The sequence below is a fragment of the Pinus tabuliformis genome, chromosome 1_2 (genome assembly GCF_031772625.1).
Source record: "Pinus tabuliformis cultivar Carrire ecotype Pingquan chromosome 1_2, CPIR1, whole genome shotgun sequence".
NCBI lineage: Eukaryota > Viridiplantae > Streptophyta > Pinopsida > Pinales > Pinaceae > Pinus > Pinus tabuliformis.
In genome coordinates this window covers 433,760,669-433,786,131 of record NC_142298.1, presented here as the reverse complement: position 1 = coordinate 433,786,131, position 25,463 = coordinate 433,760,669, and the positions used below count along the sequence as shown (strand labels likewise).

General features: G+C 35.4%; 1 pseudogene; it reads right to left on the bottom strand.

Moving 5' to 3' along the window:
* The window catches only part of LOC149206216 (uncharacterized), a 77,110-nt pseudogene that overhangs the window by 27,228 nt on the left and 24,419 nt on the right, over positions 1 to 25,463 (bottom strand).

The following is a 25,463-nucleotide window of genomic DNA, read 5'->3' as shown; positions in this document are numbered from 1 at the left end:
GATCACCCCATGTGGGGTTGATGTTAGAAGAAAATTTAGCTTCATTGGCTTGGATTTTCTTTTCATAGAAAGTATATGCAATTTTACATGTAGTGAAGTTTTGTTTTAATGTGTTCTAATTTTTTTCAAATGGAACATATAACAATAGTTTCTCTCTATAAAAGTTTTCATAGTATACCTATTTTTTGTACCTAACAGATCATATTACATTCATTTTTTTCCTTTTTTATATGTTCATGCTATTTTTCTTATAATTTAATACAAATTTGTTAGGAAAATGTGCTTAATATTAGTTGTACATTCTATGTAGTAATAAATAATAGAGAGACACATTATATCTTCTAAATTTTCAGGTTCTTGTTTGAGTAGAATAATTGGTTTAAGCATGAATGTGTGTTCATTTGGTGGGGATGTGTTTATGAAAATACACTCTTAAATTGAAACTCAATGGTAATGAAAGTTATATATGAGCAACTTGTTGTGCATACATTTGTTGGAGGTTGGGTAATGTATCTACGAATGTACGTATCATTTGTATAGCATTAACTTCAATTTGTTCATGTTCTTTGCATACTATTCTGAATGCATTTGTCATAGAATTATCAATTGTGGTAATATATGAGCTATAGTATGATGTTGAAGCATATGCATTTAGCAAAAATTGTGCATTTGTATTTGCATTCCAAAAATTTCGCATTTCCTTTGCAAAATTGTTGTTCCAAATGTGTGAAGGTTCTTGTTTTAGAAAATTTGTTGGATGAGTTTTTGTACATTGAATTATTTGAACATATTCATCATTGATTAATACTATTTCCATTAAGAAGTCTTCGAAACTTGTTAAGCTATAGTATTTTGTTTGCTCCAATAATGCAAATAACAACTTTTATTTTTCATTAATTCTTTTGTCAACTACAACAATCGATTCAATGATCTTTTTACTTTTCATTGGTGGCATAGGAAAATTCTATCTACAATCTAATGTCTCTCACATTTTATAACATGTTGTATGGAAACTCTTATGTAATTTAGAAAGTTCGATTCCAAATCATTTGTGTTGCATATTATGTATTTGTCCCAAAAGTTCTAAATTTTTGTATCACTATAATTTCCATACATTGGAGCATTTTCTATCCATAACAATTTGTGTTCATATTTGCTTCCCTTATTTTGGAATTCTGTTATAAAAGAGTAGTTTGATATTTTTCCAAAGAACGAGTGATCATGGCATATCAATTGATTTATGGCATTTATTTTATGTCTATAATAACGAATACATGTGACATGATCTTTTATTATGATGTAATAAATGTCATTGTCCTCCAATGTTTTAGTGTGATTATTCATTTTTCTATTTTTATACAAATCAAGCAATGTACTCAATAATGGTTTCCACCAATGCTTTTCACTTATAAATGTGACAAAGAGAGTTGGAGGGCCTAATTGTTGTATCATCACAATTTTTTTTTTTAATCTATTGTAAGTAATTATGAGAGATGCAAATGTTCTTGAAACCTATGTATCAAATATCATATTTCAATACCTTTTCTAAATTTTCTTTGTACTTAACATTCTGTGTGAAAATTTTCCTTTATTTTAGCTATCCTTTTTGTATTCATATCCATATGCAAGAAGGGACTTTGTCAATTATTTTTTTCATAGTTTTGAAAAACAAATTTGTTATATGATATGAAAAATCACTAATAGCTTACAAAAATTTCATTGCACTATTTTCTAGTAGCTAAATCTCTCTGTAATGTTGTTGTCATGTGGATATCCATAAAATAATGTTGGGAAGTTCATTTCTTATGCATATTTGTCCTTGAAAATTCCAATAGGGTGTTGTCCTTCAGCTAGTGTAATCTCAATAATCTTGTCTTGCAAATCATGGATGCATTGAGATTCTAAGAATCCATGTACTAATATCTAAGTAGGTCTTTCATTGTCTAATTCACTATATATATTATTTTCACTATAAGTGTATTAATCTTGCATAGACCTATGTTTCACCTATTGAAGGACTTGACTCCAATTCTTATTTATACAAATTTTATCATCTTTGTATAGAGTTCTAGAACATAATTCCTTTAATGGTTTCATGACCATGTTTACACTTATTTTACTTGTTTTCTATGAATTTTTGTAATGCAATGACCTTTTCAATGCAATTTCAATTATTTTTATTTCACTCATGAATAGTGGCAATCCTTTTTGCACAATGTCCATATAGATAGGCTAATTGATCCTGCCAAACCCATTTGCGAGTGTTTATAACCCCATTGTCTAATTTGTGCAAATGCAATTCTTAGTGAGATGAGCCTCTCCTCAAGTTTTGTAAGTGTACTACAACTCGTAATGGTGTGTTATGCCTTATTTTGTCAAGTATTGAAAATTGTGGAAATTTTCCTTTTTCAAGTGATATTTTGCAAGTAACACATATTTTTTAACTAATAAATGTTTTTCAATTTGTTTCAACTTTACATATTCTTTGGCCAAATCTTTAGTGAAGCATTTAATATTCTTTCCAAAATGAAATTCTTCACAAATTGCACATATGTTCCTGGGTGTGTCCTCAATTTGCTTCATATAATTCGACTTTGGATTTTGCTTCTTTATGTGAGCATGCTTAATGACTACACTATTTTTTCGATTTTTTGTACTACAAGTCTTTTGCTTTAAATTATGATATGTCATTTTTGGCTTGTCATTATGGGGCATTGTTTCTATGATTGGTATTTCTGTAAATGTGTGACACTTGATACTAGGTTTTCTATTATTCAATAAGATATGTGTCATTATATTTTTTCCTTTCACAAATGTTTTTTTTTCATATTGTGATAGTTATCATTATGCTTTTCTGTTTTGTCTAGAGTTATTGCATGCTGATCGAAATGGTTCATAGTGTGTGTGCAACGTGTTTGTTTCAAATGATATGATGTTAATTGTTTTATAACAAGTTGAATTAGTTGAATAGGTATTCAGAATGGAGTTGGTGACATAGCACCATACTTAAATATTTACTTTGAAAATGACTAATAGCCGTTGAAAATGAAATGGTGCACACTCCATCTTTCCCTTTTCATATGACATTGCCATATTTATGAGATACTCTTACCAACCCTTATCCATTGTTGTGGTTTATATCACATTAGTTGTTAGATATTGTTGTAAGCAATGCAATTCCTTTTAATCACCACCTATAATTGCATTAAAAAAGGACTAGGTAATGTAAATTTTCAAAGACTCCACATTGAAATATATTTATACTAAGTAGAAGATTGCACTAAAAAGAATATTGCCACAATTATATGTTATAGTGGATGGTATATTGAACCCAATAGATTGAATATTGTGCTTCATACATTTCCAGTAATTTTGAAGTTCTTTGCAAAATAGTGATAAGTAGATATTAGGTCCTTCAAAACAACATCTAGATAATATTTCGTATATCAATGGTTTGTCATCACCACTAATAGGATTTTCATCATGAAACAAAATGCAATAAGGGTCTATATTAGCATCTTTGTTGAATAGAAGATATATTTATTTATTTGTTAATGACCAAATTTAAATTGATATATTTAGCCATTTTGATAGTCATTGTATGCAAAATTTATCTCCCCATAACCCTCTTTCATTTTCATTTAAGCTAGTTGATGAAGACAATCACATTTTCGTAAGATATGTGTCAATGTCATGAATTTCATGCAATTAGTGGAAAAAATTAGGTGGCAAATCATTTTGATATTATTCTAGTGCTTCTGCGTCTCCATTTCTAAAAAAATTAAGAAACGATCTATCAAACCATTTCACGGTTCGTTTGAAGAATAATGAAAATGTAGCAAAACTTGGAATGTATCAATTAAACAGTCTCCTACAGTAAATGAAAATGCATATAATCTGAAAATGCCATTTATATTCAACACATTGTCAATTTTTTCATGTACATTAATGCACTGTTTTCTTATTTCATAGATTTCAACATCTATTACTTTTGTCATATTTTGACTTATGGATTTTAAATAATTCCTATGCTCTGTATGTAATACTATGCAATTGAGGAAAAAACCAATACACTTTTAGAGTTGCATACCTTGTTTCTTTTCCTTAATTTTGCTTTCACTTTTCCTAACCACTCTATATTACTCCTAAAATGAAAAGGAGTTATAGGCATTTAATTACATTAAATACATATTATAAATTAAACAATATCATAGTTAATGTTTTTGTCATCCTTGAAAATTAGATCATATAGATAAAAAAAAAATTCAAAAATAGATATATCATTTATACTTTTTATTTGGCGATACAAGGAAATGTTATTTAAAACCTTAGACAAAATCATAAATAGTTACAAACTCCAATGTCGTTGGTTGTGTAGAAATTAATAGAAATTTTCTACTACTGATGAATTCGAACTGAAAACAAGAGATTACAAATTTCCTCTGCTATTATGCACAATGGAAATCACAATTTAGAAACACATGTAATAAGAGGCAACCATCAAAACCACAAAAACACAATGATTTACAAGGGGACCCAACTGGGAAAAAGCTCTCTGCTACTTTACATTAATTCAGATGAAAAGAGAAACAATTGCGATGTCTTGCTTCAACTCTGAAGCACACCATGCACTGCAATCTTATTCTCCTGCTTCCTGACTTGATCTGGCCAACACTTAGCCTATTCAAACCTCAACCAACCCCCTATTTATTGCACAATCCTAGAGGCATTATACCCTAAAAAATAGGAGAATTTCCTATTTCCTTGCATAATAGCTTGAGGAATTGATCATCTGCTTAGTGTAAAAGAACTGTACACTCAAAAGTAAAAAAATATAAATACAAACATGCCTTTTCCTCCATTCAACTAGGCAATTCGAATTCCATGCATGATTGTGTCTATTTTAATCATATTGACTAGTGAACTGAGAGATCAATGACTTAACAATAGTCTTAACTATTCAACTGATTCAACTAGTGACTAATGCTCAGTTAATTGAATTCAACTAGCAATAACTCAACTAGATTGCTAAATATTAGCAATCTTTACATGCACAAATCTACTCTTTGCCTACAAACTCGAATTTACTCATAAAACTAGGAGACAAGACCATGTCACTATAGCTAATTGAAATCCAAGTAATCCTGTTGACGTGGAAAATTGAATTATTCAATTTGACTAAGGCATAAGTCAAAATTGAGCCTTTTCTTGCTACATTTCTAACAGGTTGCAATACTTGAAATGTGCATTATATATATATATATATATATCGAATTATTCAATTTGACTAAGGCATAAGTCAAAATTGAGCCTTTTCTTGCTACATTTCTAACAGGTTGCAATACTTGAAATGTGCATTATATATATATATATATATATATATATATATATATATATATATATATATATATATATATATATATATATATATATATATATATGAAAGCATAACCAAGCCTTACGGAGAAAAAAATGGCATTTTCACTGCAGATTTGTATCCATGTAAAAGGAGTATATTACACACACATGTATATGTTATGTGTATAATGGAGGTGAAGTTGTGTCTTTATCAATATTTCATCCAATTTTCATGTTGATTTAGATTAGCTAATTGGTAGGTTTTTAATTGATATTAGCCCCATTCCCGAAGATTGAAACTATTCTATTATTTGTAGTGGTGAGAAGAACTAGAAAATTCCAAATGAGTTAGACCAACGACTCATATTAAGTTAGTCAAATTATCTGCCTTTTTAATTGGGCCATTTCATTATAGAGAGATCTTATCCTATGCATACACCTAGCTCCTCTTTCTTGACTTTGAAATTTCTAAAATGACTAACAAATGATTAGAGAGAACAAGCACAAGGTTAATTTACTAGATGATATTTTTTTGGGTGTACAAGTTCTAGTTTACTTCCCATTCACATGTTGGAAATAATAAGAGGGGGGTGAATCAATATTCCTTAGGAATTAGCACTTTTAAATATTTTCAGAGCATTACTTAATATTCAATTATTATAAATTTTTATCAAGTAACAACAGTAAACAATAAAACACGATAGGCACAATAATTTTAGGTGGGAAACCCCCTCCGGGTCAAAAACCACTGAAGGCTTTTCTAATAAATTATTTTAATCTTCAAACCCAACTAAAATGAAAGTTACAACTTCCTAGAATTCTAGAAAAACATTCTTCTCCAACTCCCGCTGGAAGGACATCCCAATGCCTTGGTTTCTTCAATAGTCAACTGAATGGATGCCCTAACGTCCTAGACCAACCTACCACCCTGAAGTGTGACTCTTTCAATGATGACTCATATACAAATTTACAATGGCGACTCTTTTACAACATTGGATTTTTGACAAGACCTGACACTTGACTCGACATTGCTTCTTGGGTCAGTTGCAGTTGCTGAGGTATTGTTGTGCTTTTTCAAGTAATGGTACTTTGGCATTGCATGTCCTTCTAGTATGTGTCTGAGTTGTTCTAAAGTGTCATCCTTCTTGCACATGCATTAACAAGCAGGACCCAAACAAATACAACAAAATACACTTATGCTATCCTGCAAAAACATATGTCAGAGATGATACTAAAAATTCAAATGAAAACACTAATCATACATACCTTTCTATAGTAGACTTACCCTTGACTATTGATGTGTGGTCCTTACGGCAATGATCCTTGAATGCATATTATTTCCTGCCTTCTAGGAGCTTGACATTGAATCTGGCGTATATAAGTAGTTTTGGATCTCCAAGGTCTGAAATTTCATCCTATGGTATCCATATGAGTCCTTATTCCAACCCCATATGTCTGATCAATATTGGATTCTTCAAGGAAGAGTTATGCCCAATCTCCCACGATGACCTAATTATAGACTAGTTCAGTAGAGAAAACTTGTACGAAGTTCCATGTGTCACTTTTTCGACCTCCAGCCATGAAAACAATACCCAAATAACTACATGCCGTCCTATTTATGTCACTATTTACGAAATTTGAATCCAATGCTCAGAGAGAATTTTATGACAATTTTCCCGAGGTCACCTGTTTGACATGCAATTCAGGAGCCTGTAAGAATGCTAGCTACCTCAGATCATATCTCCGAAACTATAGTGGACCAAAATATGAAATTTGGTCATGAGGTTCATCATGATTTCATCTCAAATGGGTTTTAATTTCAGCTTCTGAGTCTTCGTATAAAAAAATGTATAGCTAAAATTCCACGATGGCCTGTTTGAAGTAGCAAAATCATAGAATCCAAGGTTCTAACCTTACTTCAAAACATACCTTCAAACTTAATCATAATTTTGTTCTCTAACCAAACCTAAATGAAAGCTTAAAATCCCTACAATAGATCATGTGTTAGAATCCCATGAGGGAAATTTTTTTACAGAGGTCTTCTCACAAGATAGTTCGTTGAAAAGTTCTTGCTGAAGGAGGATATGAGGGTCACTATTTATAGAAATGTCTTGATTTGAGAGGGTCCTCAAGAAGTGAACGTTGGAGGGATTTTAGGAGCATAAAAAATTATTAATTATTTACTATTCAATGACCACAACCAATTATGAGTGCCATGCCACAACCCCATGGGGTTTTGGCCCACTAACTGAGGTTACTAACTTCAAACATGAATAACTCTCAAACCGTGAAGAACTACGTGGTGTGCCATATATCAACGAAAACATCTCGATAAGTATAATCAATCTAGATGATCCTTGACTCAGAATAGGATAATTTTTCAAGTCAAAATTTTCCATGCAAGAACGGGGTATCCCCTGATGCTGCTTGGGTTGACATCAATGACAACCACTGATCAACAATCTCCCCCTTTGGCATTAATGGCAACAAAAGTACTCCCCTTGTGATCATGAAACCTCTTCCTACTACCTTCTCTCCCCCTTTGTCATCAATGGAAAAGGGTAACTCCCCCTGACAAATTATCATCCTGCGGACCTGTACACACCTCCACTCCCCCTTTCTACTTAGTTAGATAAGAGAAAGAGTCTAATGATAACTTGAGAGAATCCCAAGCTTTTGGCAAAGATACTCAAATGCGTCATGAGGTAATGGTTTGGTAAAGATGTAAGTAATTTTTTCCTCTATGCCAACATATTCAAGCTTGATATTATTTTTTGAGACATGCTCTCTAATGAAATGATATTTCATCAAAATATGCTTTGTTTTGGAATGCATCATAGGATTCTTAGAGATACTGATGGAACGGGTGTTATAGCAGAAGATGGGAATATGCTCATCAAACTTGACTTGAGGATGTTGTAAATTTTTCTTCATCTAGAGAACTAAAGTACAACAAGTTGTTGCCACGATATATTCTGCTTCAACTGTGGATAACAAGAATGAAGACTACTTTTTACTTAACCATGAAATAAGGCAACTACCTAGATAGAATGTTACTCCACTGGTACTCTTTCAATCATCAACACTTCTTGCCCAATCTGCATCTCTATAAGCTTGGATATCTAGATCATTTTGTTTGGGATACCCTAAACCATATTTTTTTGTCCCCTTATGATATCAAAGAATTCATTTGATGGAAATAATATGAGATTCTTTTGGTGCTTCATGGAATCTTGCTACTTGTCCAACTGCTTGCATTACATCTGGCCGAGAAGCTGTCACATATAGAAGATTACCAATCATAGATCTATACAACCTTTGGTCCACATACTTTGACGAATCTTCTAAACTTAACTTGCAACCTGTTACCATTGGGGTAAGGACAGGCTTGCAATATTCCATCTTGAATTTCTTGAGAATTTCCTTGATGTAATTGTTTTGATATATAAATATTCATTTATCCTGTTGAGATATCTGAAGCCCTAAAAGTTATGTTAGCTATCGAAGTAGAGACATTTCAAACTCACTTTACATCTTTGTGGAATTTTTTTTACTTAATTTATCATCATTGCTTCCAAAGATTATATCTTCCACATATACCTCGATAATTGTTAGGTTATCTTGATCCACTTTCACATACAGATTACTATCGATGCTTCCTTTATTGAATCTTTATTGATGTAGATATCCATCAAGATGAGCATACCAAGCTCTAGGAGCTTGTTTGAGACCATATAATGCCTTCTCTAATCTGCAGATGTAGTCTTCCTTATCAGTGAGCAGAAACCTTCAGGTTGTTCAATGTAAACTTCTTCTTCCAATTCACCATTTAGAAAGGTTGAGTTGACATCCATTTGGTACACCTTGTTTTTTCTCGAGCATGCATAAGCAAGAAACATCCTGATAACTTCCATTATGGCAACGGGAGAAAATGTTTCTTCAAAATCAATTCCTTCTACTTGTGAATATCCTTTGCAGACTAATCTTTCCTTATTCATGGTAACTTGTCCATCCTCATTCAATTTGTTTCTAAAGACCCATTTAGTTCCAATAACATTTTTATCCTTTGGTCATGGAACCAATTCCCAAGTGTCATTCTTCTCAATTTTATCTAGTTCTTCATTCATAGCTACTACCTAGTGTTCATCTTGACTAGCTTCCAAAAAATTGCTAGGCTCAAAATTTGCTAAAAGAGCAAGGTGGAATTTTTGTGATAAACGAATATGTTGACTTCTTCTAGTTCTAATTCCTTCATTTATGTTGCTGATTATTTGATTTGATGGGTGATTCTTTTGACACTATTATTTTAAAACTTATGGAGAAATTTCTTGTACATCTTGCTAATCATTTCTTATTTCCTCTTGGTTGACTATTGTTTCCTTATTTGATTGGTCTTGATCTGGAGCTTCTTCTTCATCCTTCATATATTCTCCATCAAGTCCCTTAGTGATGATCTCATTGTTATCCTTTTGAACATAGTCTTCGTCAAAAGTAACATATATGCTTTCAACTATTTGTTTTCACCTCAGATTGTAGCATCTATAAGCCTTTCTTTTGCATGAATAACCAACGAAAATACCTTTGTCAACATTGACCCAAAACCAAAGTAATGGATGGTATGATAGACCAAGGTATGATGACCATCAAGCAGATTACCCAACCCAAATAGTCACAGTGATGAAGTGAAAGTGTCATGTTTAAGAGCGACCTGCTGCCATAAAGTGGTTTACCCCTTTTCCCATTTTCCCTAGTCATTTCTGACTAGTACCTTTTTATTTTTATCAAGCTTGAGGAGGATAACATATGCTTGTTGTATAATTCCACCCTTTGGGTGAATCCATCGCTATGTGATGTTTTAACGAGTCTAGCAAAGATGAAACTTGGTCTTGTCATGATGGACAAGTTTGTCGCTATTTGATGTTTTAACGAGTTTAACGACAACGATAAATCGTTCCTCTTCATGTTTAGAGAGTTTGAAAAGGGAAAAAAAGAAAAATCCACAAGTTATTTTTCGTAAATTTGTCTCTCAAGTCCGAAAAAGCGTAAAACAATATAAGAGAGAACCTATTGACCATGTTCGATCAACGTATTCCTTTTTCGTAAATAATCTATCTCAGTCTGGAAAAGGGTTAAACTTATACTTAGTAGATGTCGTTTCCAATCCATTAACGAGATGAAAAGGACAAGCGCTTGGCAATCTTTTCATATTTCGAGAGTCTGAAAAGAGCTTAAAGAGGACTCCACTTAGAGGAACGAGTGGTGTCTAGGATAGCAATTGGTTCCAGTGATGTTGGAACTTCTCAAAACATGTTGATTTATGTGAAGAGGCTGGCTAATAAGACCACTCATTGCACCTTTTCCTCAAAAATGATAAAACAACCAAGTGAAAGCATATGATCGGCCAAGTAGATAGTGACGATGGAAGGAAAAAAAACCAAGGCTCATCTGATGGAAGGGGCTGATAGAATGGAAATAACGAGGGTTAAAATGGAGATGGGTTCATTTTTACACAAGCTTGAACCATAGGGAACTACGCTTGGATTCAGTTTCATGTTTACACAAGCTTGAAATGAAAAACTATGCTTGGATTTAGTTTCATTTTTACACAAGCTTGAAACGAAAAACTATGCTTGGATTCAGTTTACATGCCCCCAGCATGATGACTCGATTCTAGGTGCATTCCCCCCAAGCTTCATTGCATTCACCTAAGTAGACTACTCATGGATATCAGGTGGATGGAATAAAGGTTCATTTACACGATCAGGTGAAAGACTCGACTGGGATTTTATGAGATCTAATAAAAGACTCGACTTGGAACTTTGCTCCAAGGGACCTTGTTTCATTTTTTTAATGAGCTTGATACAATACAAGGAACTCTACTTAAATTCCTTGTTTCATTTTTTAACGAGTTTGACACAAGACAAGGAACTATGCTCAGATTCCTTGTTTCATTTTTTAACGACTTTGAAACAAGACAAGGAACTATGCTTTGGGACCTGTTTCATTTTTTAACGAGGTTGACATAGTTAAAGCACTATCCTCATATTCCTTGTTTCATTTTTTAATGAGATTGACACAAGACAAGGAACCATGCTCAAATTCCATGTTTCATTTTTTAACGAGCTTGACACAAGACAAGGAACTCTGCTCATACCCTTTGTTTCATTTTTTAATGAGGTTGACACAAGACAAGGAACTATCCTCATATTCCTTGTTTCATTTTTTAACGAGGTTGACACAATATCAGGAAATATCCTCATGTTCGTTGTTTCATTTTTTAACAAGGTTGACACAAGAAAAGGAACTATCCTCGTAGCTTTTGTTTCATTTTTTAATGAGGTTGACATAGTAAAAGAACTATCCTCATATTCCTTATTTCATTTTTTAATGAGGTTGATACAAGACAAGGAACTGTCCTCATATTCCTTGTTTCATTTTTTAACGAGGTTGACACAAGCCAAGGAACTATGCTCATATTCAGTGTTTCATTTTTTAACGAGGTTGACACAAGACAAGGAACTATCCTCATATTCCTTGTTCACGACCCATAAGAGGTCATGACTTCCAAAAGGTTCTCATAAGATGGGAGAACAATGCTCTCGAAGGGATCCGTAACAAGGAATCCAATATCTGGTTCCAATGCCCCTAGTACATAATGTACAACATCATGGAATTGATCGTTAGTTGATGTAGGCATGGAATGGGTTGCCACATAATTGACCCATGGCAGGGAAGATACCATTGGGAAAAAAGGACCATTTAGGGAAGATGGTTGACTGGAAGCCATATTTGGACCAGGAAATGAAAGATGGTCAATGGTGATAATTCTGACTTCATGCGGGAAACACATCACTTGAAAGAGTGTTGAAACAATAGCTCCTATGTCATAAACATAGTCGCATCCAAGAAGTAAATTTTAATCTAAAGGGCCTGGGACTACCATCACATTAAGATAAACAATTTTTCCTCCCAAAGTAATAGGCAACTGAGGAAGAATCCCTAATGGTTGACTAGTTCCTTTGTTAAAATCCAACAGATTCTGGGTAACAGGCACAAGTGGCGGTGAACCGAGTGCTTGCCAAGAAGTAGAGGAAAGGATACTCATAGATGCACCTTCATCTATAATAGTGCCAGGTACAATCATATTACAAACTTGTACTATGATCTGGAAAGGCACATAAGAAGGAAGACGACATTCTGCCAGTCGAATCCAATCAAAGGAAGTGACCAGATTACTTGGAGGGGGTATCATAAGAACAGGAGAATTACCCCCTTGAGTTATGAGAACTGGAGGATTTTCCTCCTATCTTGATGGAACAGGAGGGTTGCCCCCAAGCTCATTGGAATCTGAAGAAATGAAAAGAACCTGAGTGGAATCATACTCACTCTTTATGGGAAAGGTACGATTAACTAAAGGTGAAATCGAGTCAATTGTTTCCTCTAACTGTGATTGGTCAGGTATAAACTCATGGGATTCACATTAAGAGAGAGTGGGTTTGACCGACGGTTGATTTGGGTTAGTCACTTTATCAACTAGTGAAGGATTAAGGGAGAGTCTCCTGTAACTAGATGGAAGTCGCCGCTGAGAAGCAGGACGGTTATCCATCACTTTTTTGGCTTCATCTAGATAGAGACAAAGGTGAATGGGGTGATTCCCTTCACATAACCTACAGGGAAACTTAGCTTTACCCTTATTTCCATGAACTTTACTACCACTAGTCGATGGTGTGTCACCAGTGTGATCTCCAGAAGTTGATGACACAGAACGATGTGAACGAGAAGACCATTCTTCTAAGTTCTGAGGAATATCAGGACAATTTCGAAGAAGATGGTCTCTCGTACAAAGTTTGCATGGATATTGAACTTTGTGAGGCTTATTGGACGATTTCTCATCAGAAGTTGTATTCAAAGCAATGGTTGCTTAGTTGCCCCCTTGCTGAATTTTTTTATTCTTCTCTTCTTCCCTTTCTTCTTCTTCATAGCCACCTGGTCACTAGTGTCAATACTTTCACCAAGCGAAGAGGAAGAAGGGGAGGAAGAAAAAACTGAGGAAGAAGGCAAAGGGTCAACTTTAGGATCAACTAGAGGTTGATTTTGTCCAATTGGAGGAGTACTCGATTGTGGAGAAATCACGAAATTTTGAACCAAGGAGGTTGAAAACAACCATATTAGCAAGCTAATGGTAAATCCTAGAAGGGACGTTGTAGTCATATAAGGAGCACCAATATTTCCGAAAGGAGGAAAAGAACTAGGATTCCCATCAAAAGGAATTCCTTGATCGATGGACTCCAGAGTTGTTGCCATATGTCTCAACCTAAGATCAACTAAGGAGTGAGCGTGGAGGATGTTATCCGCGGTCAATTAATTTTATTTTAATCAAAATAACATAACAAAACAAAAGAGGGATAATCTAGGAAAAAGGATTACCAATCAACTGTGAATTGCAGAATACCACCTGACGAACTGAGAATTACGGGTAGACAATCTCCCCGAATGTTGTGTTCAGTGTATCATAGTGTACAAGGTGGTCGAATCAGTTACCTAAGGATGGATAGAAACCTAATGTAAACCTCCCATATATACCCGAAAGTACATAGAGGCCCAATCTGTGTTAGCGATGTCTAATGCGAAACTGCATAGTGGTAGCATTCCTTTATACTTTATGTACAGTAACAACGCCCTATATACCCAAAGGTACATGGACGAGATATGATATACTCACATATTTGGAATGAGGTATCACACTCGGAATGTATCGCAGACAATTTAGTGATGACTGCTATGGTTTACGACGCCGGAACACGTCTCTAGCCTAGAACCTCTAAATGTTTTGCGTTAAGTTACAATTCTCCATTAGGTTAATTGAGATTAATTTTAAGTTGATCTTGATTAAGAATTCTCCTTTCAAGGTTCACCACATGATGTATTTGAAATTCCTATAATGAAACTAATATGATAAGCATCATTTTCATTCAATTTGAACGATGAAAACCTTAGCTAGTAGGGATAGAGCAATTAGATTCTTTTAATCAAAGAGAAAAGAACACATCTAATGCAATTTCCCTAAACTATTCCTATGAGCACACACAAACTTTTTCAATGCACAATGCAAGTTTTTCTTTTCAATTCCCTTAATGTTGAGATGAACAAAAGGAAACTAATGCACATACAATCAATCAATCTTTTTGCAAGAACAAAGACTTTACGACAATTCCTTTTCGAAAGAAATGAAGACTTTTACGACACTTTCTTTTGAACAAAGATTAATCGACTATAAACTAACTTTGACAATGAATTGATAGTGATAAAGAAATCATTTAAGAAACACTAAACAATCAAGGCCAAAGTAGGGCTAGCAAAGGAAACAAAAATTGATTTCAGAGAGATAACAATCATTGATATTTTAGCAAGAAAAAACAGAAGGAAATTTGGAAAAATCAAGCCAAAGGTGGGATTTTTGACCTAAGGAGAATCAACGTAGCCCTGAATGGGAGATAATGCACTTTAGAGCACTGTCCTTTGTTGAGTCATAAAAGGTGTCTTTTTAACTCCTAATTATCTTCACATTAATTATCAATCCAGGTAAGTCTTTCTATTTCAAGAGTGTACACTATATGTGGCGAGTATTTAACTCAGAGAGTAGTGCTTCTAAATTGCAGTATAGTTCTTTCAAATACAAGAGTAAATGGATGTAGCAAGTAAATTCTAATTGCAATTGAAAGAAAACTCAATCCTCTAATGAAACTAAATCAAACATTCATCAAAGTAACAACAATCATCAGTCGAGAATACAGTAGTAATAACTCATTCCTCTTTTAACTGATTTATTCAATCAAACACAATTCTTAATATAAGAAACATATGATCTTAATCTGAGAGCTTCGATAGCAGTATTCAATACTATTTACAATAGATGATCTCAAAATAGAATTCTTAACTAAATAACTAGATCTGAAATAACAATAAACTGTATCAATGATATTACTGCAAAATATATGAACAGAACAATTCTGTTGATATTGGAAAACATGAAATAGCAAAGCGATACAATTGCAGAAAGTAGAAATCAATCAAACAATCACATTGCGAGAATTATAAATGCATGATACAGGAATAGCAAGTGAATCCACCAGGGCTGGGCCCTTAGCCGCCAGTGAACATCGCCAGATTACTTCAGGAGATGCGAAGGAACAACAACCGTTTTACATATTAATCATTACATAAGCGTTACAGTAAGTTCGTGCTCTGCTCAACAGTGAGAGTCAGTGATAAAATTTACAATTTCTCAATAGTAATTCCCTCCTCCTCCTCTTCTTACAATTGTTGCCTTTTTATAATGAGAAAGAGGTAACAATATAAATAGTAAAAGCGATCCCTCAGGATCTCTTGATCCTGAGGGATTCACACATTTTTCTAAGTTCAGACATTTTTTCCTCCTTGTGTTGATCCTGTTGATTTTCATTTGGACGTATCTGTAACCGCCATGTCCTTCCTTATCTTGCTGCTTTCTCCCTGTTCCTTGGTTAGGGAACAACAGTTGTCCCTTTTTGTATTTTTCCTGCATAAAGAAGGATACGATCAACTAAATTGTAATTACAGATGATTTCATCATTCTTACCATAATCCCTTGATATATTAACATTTTAGGGTATAAAAGGGATATAACTAAAGGAAAAGGGTGATGAAATAAATAACATATGCATACCTTTTCCATGACTCAACATACTCCCCTGCTTACCCTTTTTCATGTCCTCATGAAAACCATGTAGTTCTTATGCAGAGCAGTCAAGGAATAAGTAGGAGAAGGGAGGTCATAAAGTGGTCTGAAACCATGATTTTTGGCCAAGATTTCAAAAATGTACCTTGTTTGTCCTTCAGGTAGCTCATATATAGCCTTGTATGCCTCATCTGGATACCAAATAATAGGGTTGCGAAACCAATAGCCTAGCCAATAAGGGCCTTCCCTTAGGATGAGATTACTATAGATGACAAAGTGTTCTGTGGCCAATTTAAAGTTTTTGTAATTAAATGGCTCTCTATTTTGTACATTGTTATTGGAAATTGTCCATCTGTACTTTGCTATGGCCAAGGAACTTTCCTGAATGGAAAGGAAATACTCGACTCATTTTTGGACAGTTTCTTTTTGAATAGGCCCCAGAGTTTGGATTACTCCTTCCCTCTTCATCAAACTTTTGTGGTTGGCCAGCATTTGTAAGGGGTGTTTTGGTTCACCTCTAACCCAAAGGTCTAGCCCATTTTCCTACCTTTGGAACGTGTTGTAAGCCTTGAACCATTTCAGTTGGTTAACGGAGAATGAAATGAAAGCTTGATTGTACATTACCTACAAAAGGACTGTGGTTCTTTTCAGTTTCTTCTTCCAATACAAAATTGTGTAAATAAAATTCACATAGCAACCTTTGTACTTTTATCCCATGATGCTTACAACAATTTATAAAATCATCAATTGTTTCAACTCTATCGATTTTCCAGCTCTGACAGCTTTGATCTTTAATTGTAAGTATCTTTCCATCAAAAATAGGGCATAGTTAGGCAGGAGATCTACATGCCAATATGTCAGTATATAGGGAACAAATAGTATCCATTTGACTCTTGTCCTTTTCCAATCTAAGCTTTATTTTCTCAGTCCTCTCTTCTGCCTTTTTGTATTTATCAAATGCCTCACTTTCTAAGATGTTCATGTCCCGAAGCTTCTTTTGTAATTCCTGATATTTCTGCTGTGGCACTGTTTCTAGTTCAAGGCATTCTATGGTAAGCCGAGCATGTGCTAGATTTTCTTGAAGATTTGCTATACTAGGGTCACTTCTTATCATAATGTCCTTGGCTTGAATATCTATTTGTGTATTCTTATTGTGAGAGTGGATTTTTAGTGTCTGTGTGTTCTTATTATGGGACTGAATGCTTATAGTCTGTGTACTTTTATTATGGACAGTCCGTCCTTCTGTCTATGTGGCCGTGTTGTCAGAGGGTACCACTTCTGTTTGAACAACTACATTACGAAAATGTATACTCTCTATTTGGGCAACTGCTTCTGCAACAATGACATGTTTTTCCTTAACAATTGGAGTGAATATGGGCTCAATTTGAGTCCCAGTAACCGTTGTATCATGAAATTCAGTTTGAATGGTTGCATCTAATGTTTCTAGGGTTTTGTCTGAAACTTTCCCCGCTGTTAATGTCCTTATCTTTTGCCTGAGTCTTTTCACTAATTTCTGCGGCCTTTGCTGTTCCTTTCTAAGCCTTTTAATTTTGTTTTTCTTCTTTTCGGAAGGAACAACTGTTCCACTAATTGTTTCTGCTCTTAGCGAGCTCAGTTGCTCATCTGGATTTTGTTCTTCAAGAGCTGTGTCCTTACCTGACTTGTTCCTATTTCTCCTGTTTGTCCCACATCCTGTGTATTTAAACTGACCCGACTGGGTTCTCCTGGAGGTGCATTACTAGTTTGGTCCGTCTCTTCTTGAGTGACTTCTGCCCTTGATTCTTCTCTACCGATTACATTTTCTGATATGCTCCTATTATGGGTAGAGTTTTCTTCCGATTGTGTTGCTTCAACATTAAAGTTGAGCGGGCTTTCAGGCTGTATAAATTCATTCATATTGGCCAAAATCTGGGCCAATTCAATATAAAATACGTCTCATGGGGGCTTGTGTTGGGTGTTAAGGGGAGCTCTGTTTCATTCCTCTCCTCTTCACTAGAGTGCTTTGTTTCCTCCTCAAGTTCTGACTCTCAGTCATCCCGTCCTTCTAGTTGTAAATGTTGCTCATTTTCTGGACTAGATAGTTCTAAGGGTTGGCTACTGCTACCCTGGGATTTTTAGCTGTTCCCAAGCTTGTCTTGGTAGAGTGTCTACGTTTCTATGGAATGTTTGCTATGCTGGCAGTCCTCTTCCTTTTTGGAACAGGGTTAGGAGCAAGTAAAGCTAACCCCCCTTCTATGGTAAATACTAATTCTTCCCAACTTGTTTGCTGCTGGGCAAGGTTGTAGCTTACTATCAGCCTAATTAAGCAATGATGACTCACGACAGTTTCTATATGCCGAGATTTTTTTATGCTTCGAGCAATGTCATGCAATAAGAAATTCAAATATGCAGGCAAGTTTATAGAACATTTCTGTTTCAGAATTGCTAATAATTTAAGGTGTCATGGCCTTACCACATCTTTTCTTCCGTCGCATGTGATATAGCTCTGAATGATTCTGGCTAGTTCTATCCACAGTTCTCCAAGGGATGAAGGTTGAACTCCTTTTCCTTTGACAATCAGGTCCTGTCCCTCATCCCAAAAGACTGCAATAACGTCCTGCAACCTCAATTTTTTATGAGTCCATATGGGTCCGACTGCTGGTAATCTAGACACTTCAGCTATTACTGTGTCTGTCACTGTAATTTGCCTTCCTCTTATCGTAGAATGTTCATTCTGTAAATTATGTAAGAATTTGATAGAAATGGCTTCATTGGGTTGCTGCAGTCATGTGAAATATGTAACCCATCCGGCTCGGACTAGAATTTCTCTGGCGGCGTCAGAAATAGCTAGTATCAGTAGCTCCGTGCGCACTGTTCTTCCTCTCATTTTGCCTGAATTATGCACACTGTTAGCTTAACACAGGTAACACAACAATAGACATAGCCAACAATGGAACAACAAGTTGTTAATATCGGATGATACTTTTTCAACATAGGTAGTGTCAAAGATTTGCTATTATGGAATGTCGTATAGTCCGGTATAACCAAATAAAGGACTGACACGCGTGCATGAGTGCTTTGGGAGTCCCCTTCTCCCCCCTTTAAAATGATAGGTCGCCTTCGACCGGTTCAATGAAGGAATGACGCACTGGCGGTGATGTACAAGAGTGGTAAAAATGGTAAGGTATACATATTTATGATAGGATCACAAAAATATCAGGGTACTAAAATCGATGCATAGAACGAGAATTATGAATAAATGTGGAGATGTCGTGGAATGATTTGAAAAGGGAGAAATGACATCTTACATGGGCAAGATGATTTGCGGTCATTATTCCACTTAAACCACTATGATTGATTTTTAAAAAGATATCTCATGCATAAAGGTTCAAAAAAATAAATTAGGAATATAATCTCTCTGTAGTAAAGATAAAGAATAAGAAAAGGGAGTTATAATCACTATTGATGTTGAAAATTTGACTCCAATACCATCAGCAGAGCTTCTGTTGCCCACAGGTGTTTATAACCTTGACAGAGTTGCTTTTTCACCCTTTGGAACCATGATCCTTTATGTATAATTAGGAAAGTGCCTTATGATGTCAGAATGGAGGCCATTATGCTAGCTTGGTGACTAGATGAATCACAATGCCATTCACTCGGGAGGAGCAAAAAGTGGGTAGGCTAGCTCGTGATGAGACCTGCTGTTCCAAGGACTTATTTTTCTGATGTATCCATTGGATCATATCCCTGGGGTGGTTGCCATGGTGGGAATGCCACATTGTTGCTTCCTGATGATCATGGTAGGCCGGCTCATGATGAGACCCCCTATCCTCCATCTGACAAATCATAAAATTGTTAGTAAATATATATATATATATATATATATATATATATATATATATATATATATATATATATATATATTTATTTATTTATTTTTAGATAGCACTTCCTATTTATATATAGAGGGTGGCTCAACAGTCCTTAAGAGTAGGGATGGTGGAAGGAGTCTGAACATACCAATAGAAAAAAATATGCCCTTATTCTTATTCAATGATAATGAGCAGAGAGAATTATAGGGGTTAGGGAAGAACTAGCATGGTACAAATAATCAATCAATTTGATTTATAGTGAAGATAAGGACAACAAAGTGATATAGATGGTTGTGTCCTTCCCTTTTTTAATCAATACAAAGCAATCTCATTAAAGATGATAATATTCGATTTGCTTGTTCCAGTAACCTTCAAATTTTGTATCCTTATATATGTTTGTATTCTTGACCTATATAGGATCATAGAGAGTGAAATAATATTCACAAGGTGTTTATTTTCTAAATAAAACCTTTGACAAAAGGTGCTGTTCCTTGTAGGGAACAACAAAAACACACAAAAGGGTGTTGTTTCTTAAAGGGAATCGCAATTGTTCCTTAGGAGGAACAACAAAAAGAAACAAAACTGCACACTGAAACTGCTGTTCCTTAGAGGGACTAGCAGTTGTTCCTTAGAAAGAACAACAACTGTTCCTTATAAGGAATAATGAAAAGAAAGAAAAATAATTGGATGCGAAATTGTTGTTCCTTAAAGGGAACAACAACTGTTCCTTAAAGGGAACAATAGCTGTTCCTTAGATGGAATAGGGGAAGAACAGATGCAAACAAAATTGTTGTCCTTAGAGGGAACAACATTAAAACAAACCCACATGAAAATATTGTTCCTTAGAGGGAACAACAACTATTCCTTAGATGGAACAACGAAAAAACAGATGCAAACAAAACTGTTGTTCCTTAGAGGGAAAAACATTAAAAAGAATACACACGGAACTACTGTTCCTTAGAGGGAAGGACTTCTGTTCCTTAGAGGGAACAACAACTATTCCTTAAAGGGAACAACAAAAAACAAATACATAGGGAACTGTTGTTCCTTAGAGGGAATGGCCGCTATTCCTTAGAGGGAACAACAGTTGTTCCTTAAAGAGAACAACAAAAAAAAACAAACACACATGGAACTGCTATTCCTTAGAGGGAACGACTGCTGTTCCTTAGAGGGAACAACAACTGTTCCTTAAAAGGAACAACAAAAAAAGGCAAACACACACAAAACTACTATTCCTTAGAGGGAACGATTATTGTTCCTTAGAGGGAACAACAACTGTTCCTTAAAGGGAACAACAAAAAAGGAAAACACACAAGAAACTATTGTTCCTTAGAGGGAACAACAATTATTCCTTAAAGGGAACAACAAGAACCAAATGCACACAAAACTACTTTTCCTTAGAGGGAATGATTGCTGTTCCTTAGAGGGAAAAGCAATTGTTCCTTAAAGGGAACAACAAAAAGCAAATGCATACAACAATGTTGTTCCTTAGAGGGAACGAATGCTGTTCCTTAGAGGGAACAACAACTGTTCCTTAAAGGGAACAACAAAATACAAACACACACAAAGCTGCTGTTCCTTAGAGGGAACGACAGCTATTCCTTAGAGGGAACGACAGCTATTCCTTAGAGGGAACAACAACTGTTCCTTAAATGGAACAGCTTCAAAATCGAATATACAAGGAACTGTTGCTCCTTAGATGGAATGACAATGGTTCCTTAGAGGGAACAGCAAAAACAAGTACACGTGGAACTGCTGTTCCTTAAAGGGAATGACAACAGTTCCTTAGAGGGAACAACAACTATTCCTTAAAGGGAACAACACGAAAATAAAATATACAGGAGACTGTTGTTCCTTAAATGGAATGGCAGCTGTTCCTTAAAGGGAACAACAACTGTTCCTTAAATGGAACAGCAAAAGCAAGTACACACGGAACTGCTGTTCCTTAAAGGGAACGACACCTATTCCTTAGAGGGAACAACAGTTGTTCCTTAAAGGGAACAACTTGAAAATCAAATATACAGGAGATTGCTATTCCTTAAATGGAACGCAACTGTTTCTTAAAGGGAACACCAACTGTTCATTTAAGGGAACAACACGAAAAGATGTACACAAAATTGCTGTTCCTTAGAGGGAATAACAGCTGTTCTTTGGAGGGAACAACAACTATTCCTTAGAGGGAACAACAAAGAACAAATAGAGTTTATTTACAGTTTATACAAGCAAATTCAATCAAAATAGAAAGAAAAAGTTATGTACACAAATTAAAAAAAAAATGAATTTATCACTTGGTCAATGCTAAGGATGGGTTGTCCTCTTCAGTGAGAATTTGTATGGTGAAATCTCCCTCGAACTGTTGGCAAAAGGAATCCCTGGTAAGCAGTTTGTGATAAAGTCATACTCGATGTCCATTCGCTTTAAAAGAATAGCCAGACCCATCAATGGTGGCTAATGTGATGGTGTCATTATCATGCACCCTTTGTATCTCATCAGGTCCTAACCATCTGGTCTGGAGTTTTCTGGGGAAATCCTGGAACCTAGAATCATATAGGAGTGCCCAATCTCCTTCGTGGAAGATCTTATTTTTAATAAGGGCATCATGCCATTTCGCTCTTTGCTGTTGGATCAGTGCAGTGTGCTGAAGAGTTTATAGCTGGATTTCATACAATTCACTGATTTGATGTAGCTTATTAATTTGTGCATTGTTTAAGTCCAAACCTACCTCCTAAGCTATCCTCAATGTCTGGATTTCAAATTCAATTGGAAAGATAGGTTCTTTGCCAAACACTAATTGGTATGGGGAATACCCTGTGGTATTTCTCCATGTCGTATGATATGCCCACAGGGCTTCTAGAAATTAGGTAGACCAGTCACGTTTATGTGATGCAACTGTCATTGTGAGTATTGCCTTGATCACTTTATTGGTGCTTTCTACCTAGCCATTTGCCTGCGGGTTGTATGGAGTTGTGATTCTGTGCATGATATGATAATTCTTTAATGTTGCAGCGATCTTATGGCTTATGAATTGTGGCCCTACATCCATAATTACCTCTCTAGGCAAGCCATATCGCATGAATAGTTGGAAAATAAAGTGGATTACCGAATCCTCTGTTGCCCTTGGTAGTGCCTCTGCCTCCACCCATTCAGTCACATACTTCGTTGCAACTAATATATATGTCTTTTGATTAGAGGATGGGTTTATTGGACTGATGAAGTCTAATGCCCATCTCTCAAAAGGTTCAATGACTATCTGTGGGTGCAGGGGCATCTCATCAGACTACCCGGGGTGTCCCATTCTCTGGCAGCTATCACATGCCTGGACAAACTTCTTGGCATCTTTAAAAATGGTGGGCCATTAATAGCCCATATGTAAAACTTTGTGACCAATCCTATGATCTGCAAAATGTCCGCCGTATGACCCATCATGGCACGCTTTTAGAATGTCGAAAACTTCATCTTCCCTGACGCATCTTCTGATGTGCATATCAGCTCTTGTATGAAATAAATAGCCCTCGATCCAAGAAAATCACTTGCTGCGTTGTACTATTTGTTTTCTTTCATTAGGCGTCAGGTGCTTGGGTAATTTTCCCATTGCAAAATAATTTGCGAAATCTACATACCATGGTGTTTTCATTGTTACAACAAATAAATGTTCATCTGGAAACTGGTCTTCTACTGCTGCCGAGTCATCTGTCTTTAGAATTGGTGAAAGGAAGTCTACTATTGGATTTTCTTTTCCTGGTCGATCTTTAATTGCTATTTTGAATTCCTGCAAAAGAATCAACCATCTTGTCACTCTTCCATTTGTAACTGGTTTATTGGATAGATATTTAATAGCAGAGTGATCAGTGTATAAAACCACATGGTATCCTGTTATATAATGTCTGAATTTATTGATAGCATAGATTACAACCAAAAATTCTTTTTCAGTAACAGTATAATTTAATTCAGTAGGAGATAGATTTTTGCTAATATAGTATATTGCATATGGCTTTTTATCTTCTTCCTGGCCGAGAACTGCTCCTATGGCTGTGTCTGAAGCGTCGGATGAAATCTGGAATGGAAGATCCTAGTTTGGGCCCCTTAATACTGGGGCTATTGATACAAGCCATTTTAAATCTTCAAAAGCGTTGTCACATTTATCTGTCCAAATGAAATCAATATTACCTGTTAGTGCATATAACGGTGCAACAATCTGAGAAAAATTCTTTATAAACCTTCTATAATAACTAGAAAATCCCAAAAAACTGCGTACCTCTGTTTGTGTGGTAGGGGTAGGTATTAAAAGAATTATTTGAATTTTTGCTGGATCTACCTGGATTCCAGTAGCTGAGATATAGTGACCCAGGATGAGGCCCTCGGTCATCATCATGTGGCATTTTTCATTTCTTAAACAGAGTCTGGTGGCAATGCATCTTTGCAAACTTTCTATAATGTTTGTAATGCTGGCTTGAAGTCATCTCTGTAAGGTGTAAAGTCATCCATGTACACCTCGAGCCCTTCATTTATCAGATTTGAAAAAAAATGTTGAGTATAGCCCTCTGAAATGTGGCAGGTGCATCGCACAGCCCAAAAGGTAGGACCCTGTAAGCGAATGTTCCCCAAGGGCAGGTAAAGGTGGCCTTATCCTGATCTTCAGGGGCAACCTGAATTTGATTGTATCCGTTGAAGCCATCTAGGAAAGAAAAGAATTTTTTTCCTGCCAATGTGTCCAAGACCTGGTCAATGAACGGAAGGGGAAAGCAGCCTTTTTGGGTTGCTTTATTAAGCTCTCTATAGTCAACACATATACGCCACTTTCCATTCTTTTTTGAAACCACTACTAATGGAGAGACCCATTTGCTATTAGATATTGGGTAGATAAAGTTTACATATAGCAATTTTTGTAGTTCAGCTTTAACAATATCTTTAAGATGAGGATTTAACCTCTGTTGAGGTTGTCGAATGGGCTTGGTATCCTTCTCTGTATAAATGTGGTGCATGCATAATTGGGGACCAATCCCTTTCATGTCCGGGTAATCCCATGCAAAGACCTCTTTATATTTTCTCAGGAGTTGAACAAGCTTCTGCTCCTGGTCAGTAGTCAGGTTTTTGTTGATATTCAAAGTTTTTCCTGGCTCAATTTCTATGGTTTTGCTGTTATAAACAGAGGTAGTTGGTATTGATTGATTGTTAATATATTTTAGGGGATTTTCTTCTATTTCGATATCGAATGCTGCTTAGATCATGTGACATTTTAGATGGGATCCGACATCTGGTTGGTTAATATAGGTGTTAATGATGTCATCTTCTGTTTGATCTTTAAATTCGAGAGCATCTTCTATGGTTAGCGGTGAACTAATATTTTCAGTTAGATATGATACATGTTGTTTTCTGGTTTTGATTATTGTTAAACTTGGCTAAGCTGGAGGATATAAGGCTAAATTCTTTACATTTCTTCCTCTTACTATAGTCATGCTGCCTGTTCGATAGCTTATGTAAGCATCCACAGTTACTAGCCAAGGTCTACCTAGAATTAAGGGATGTCCATCGAGTCG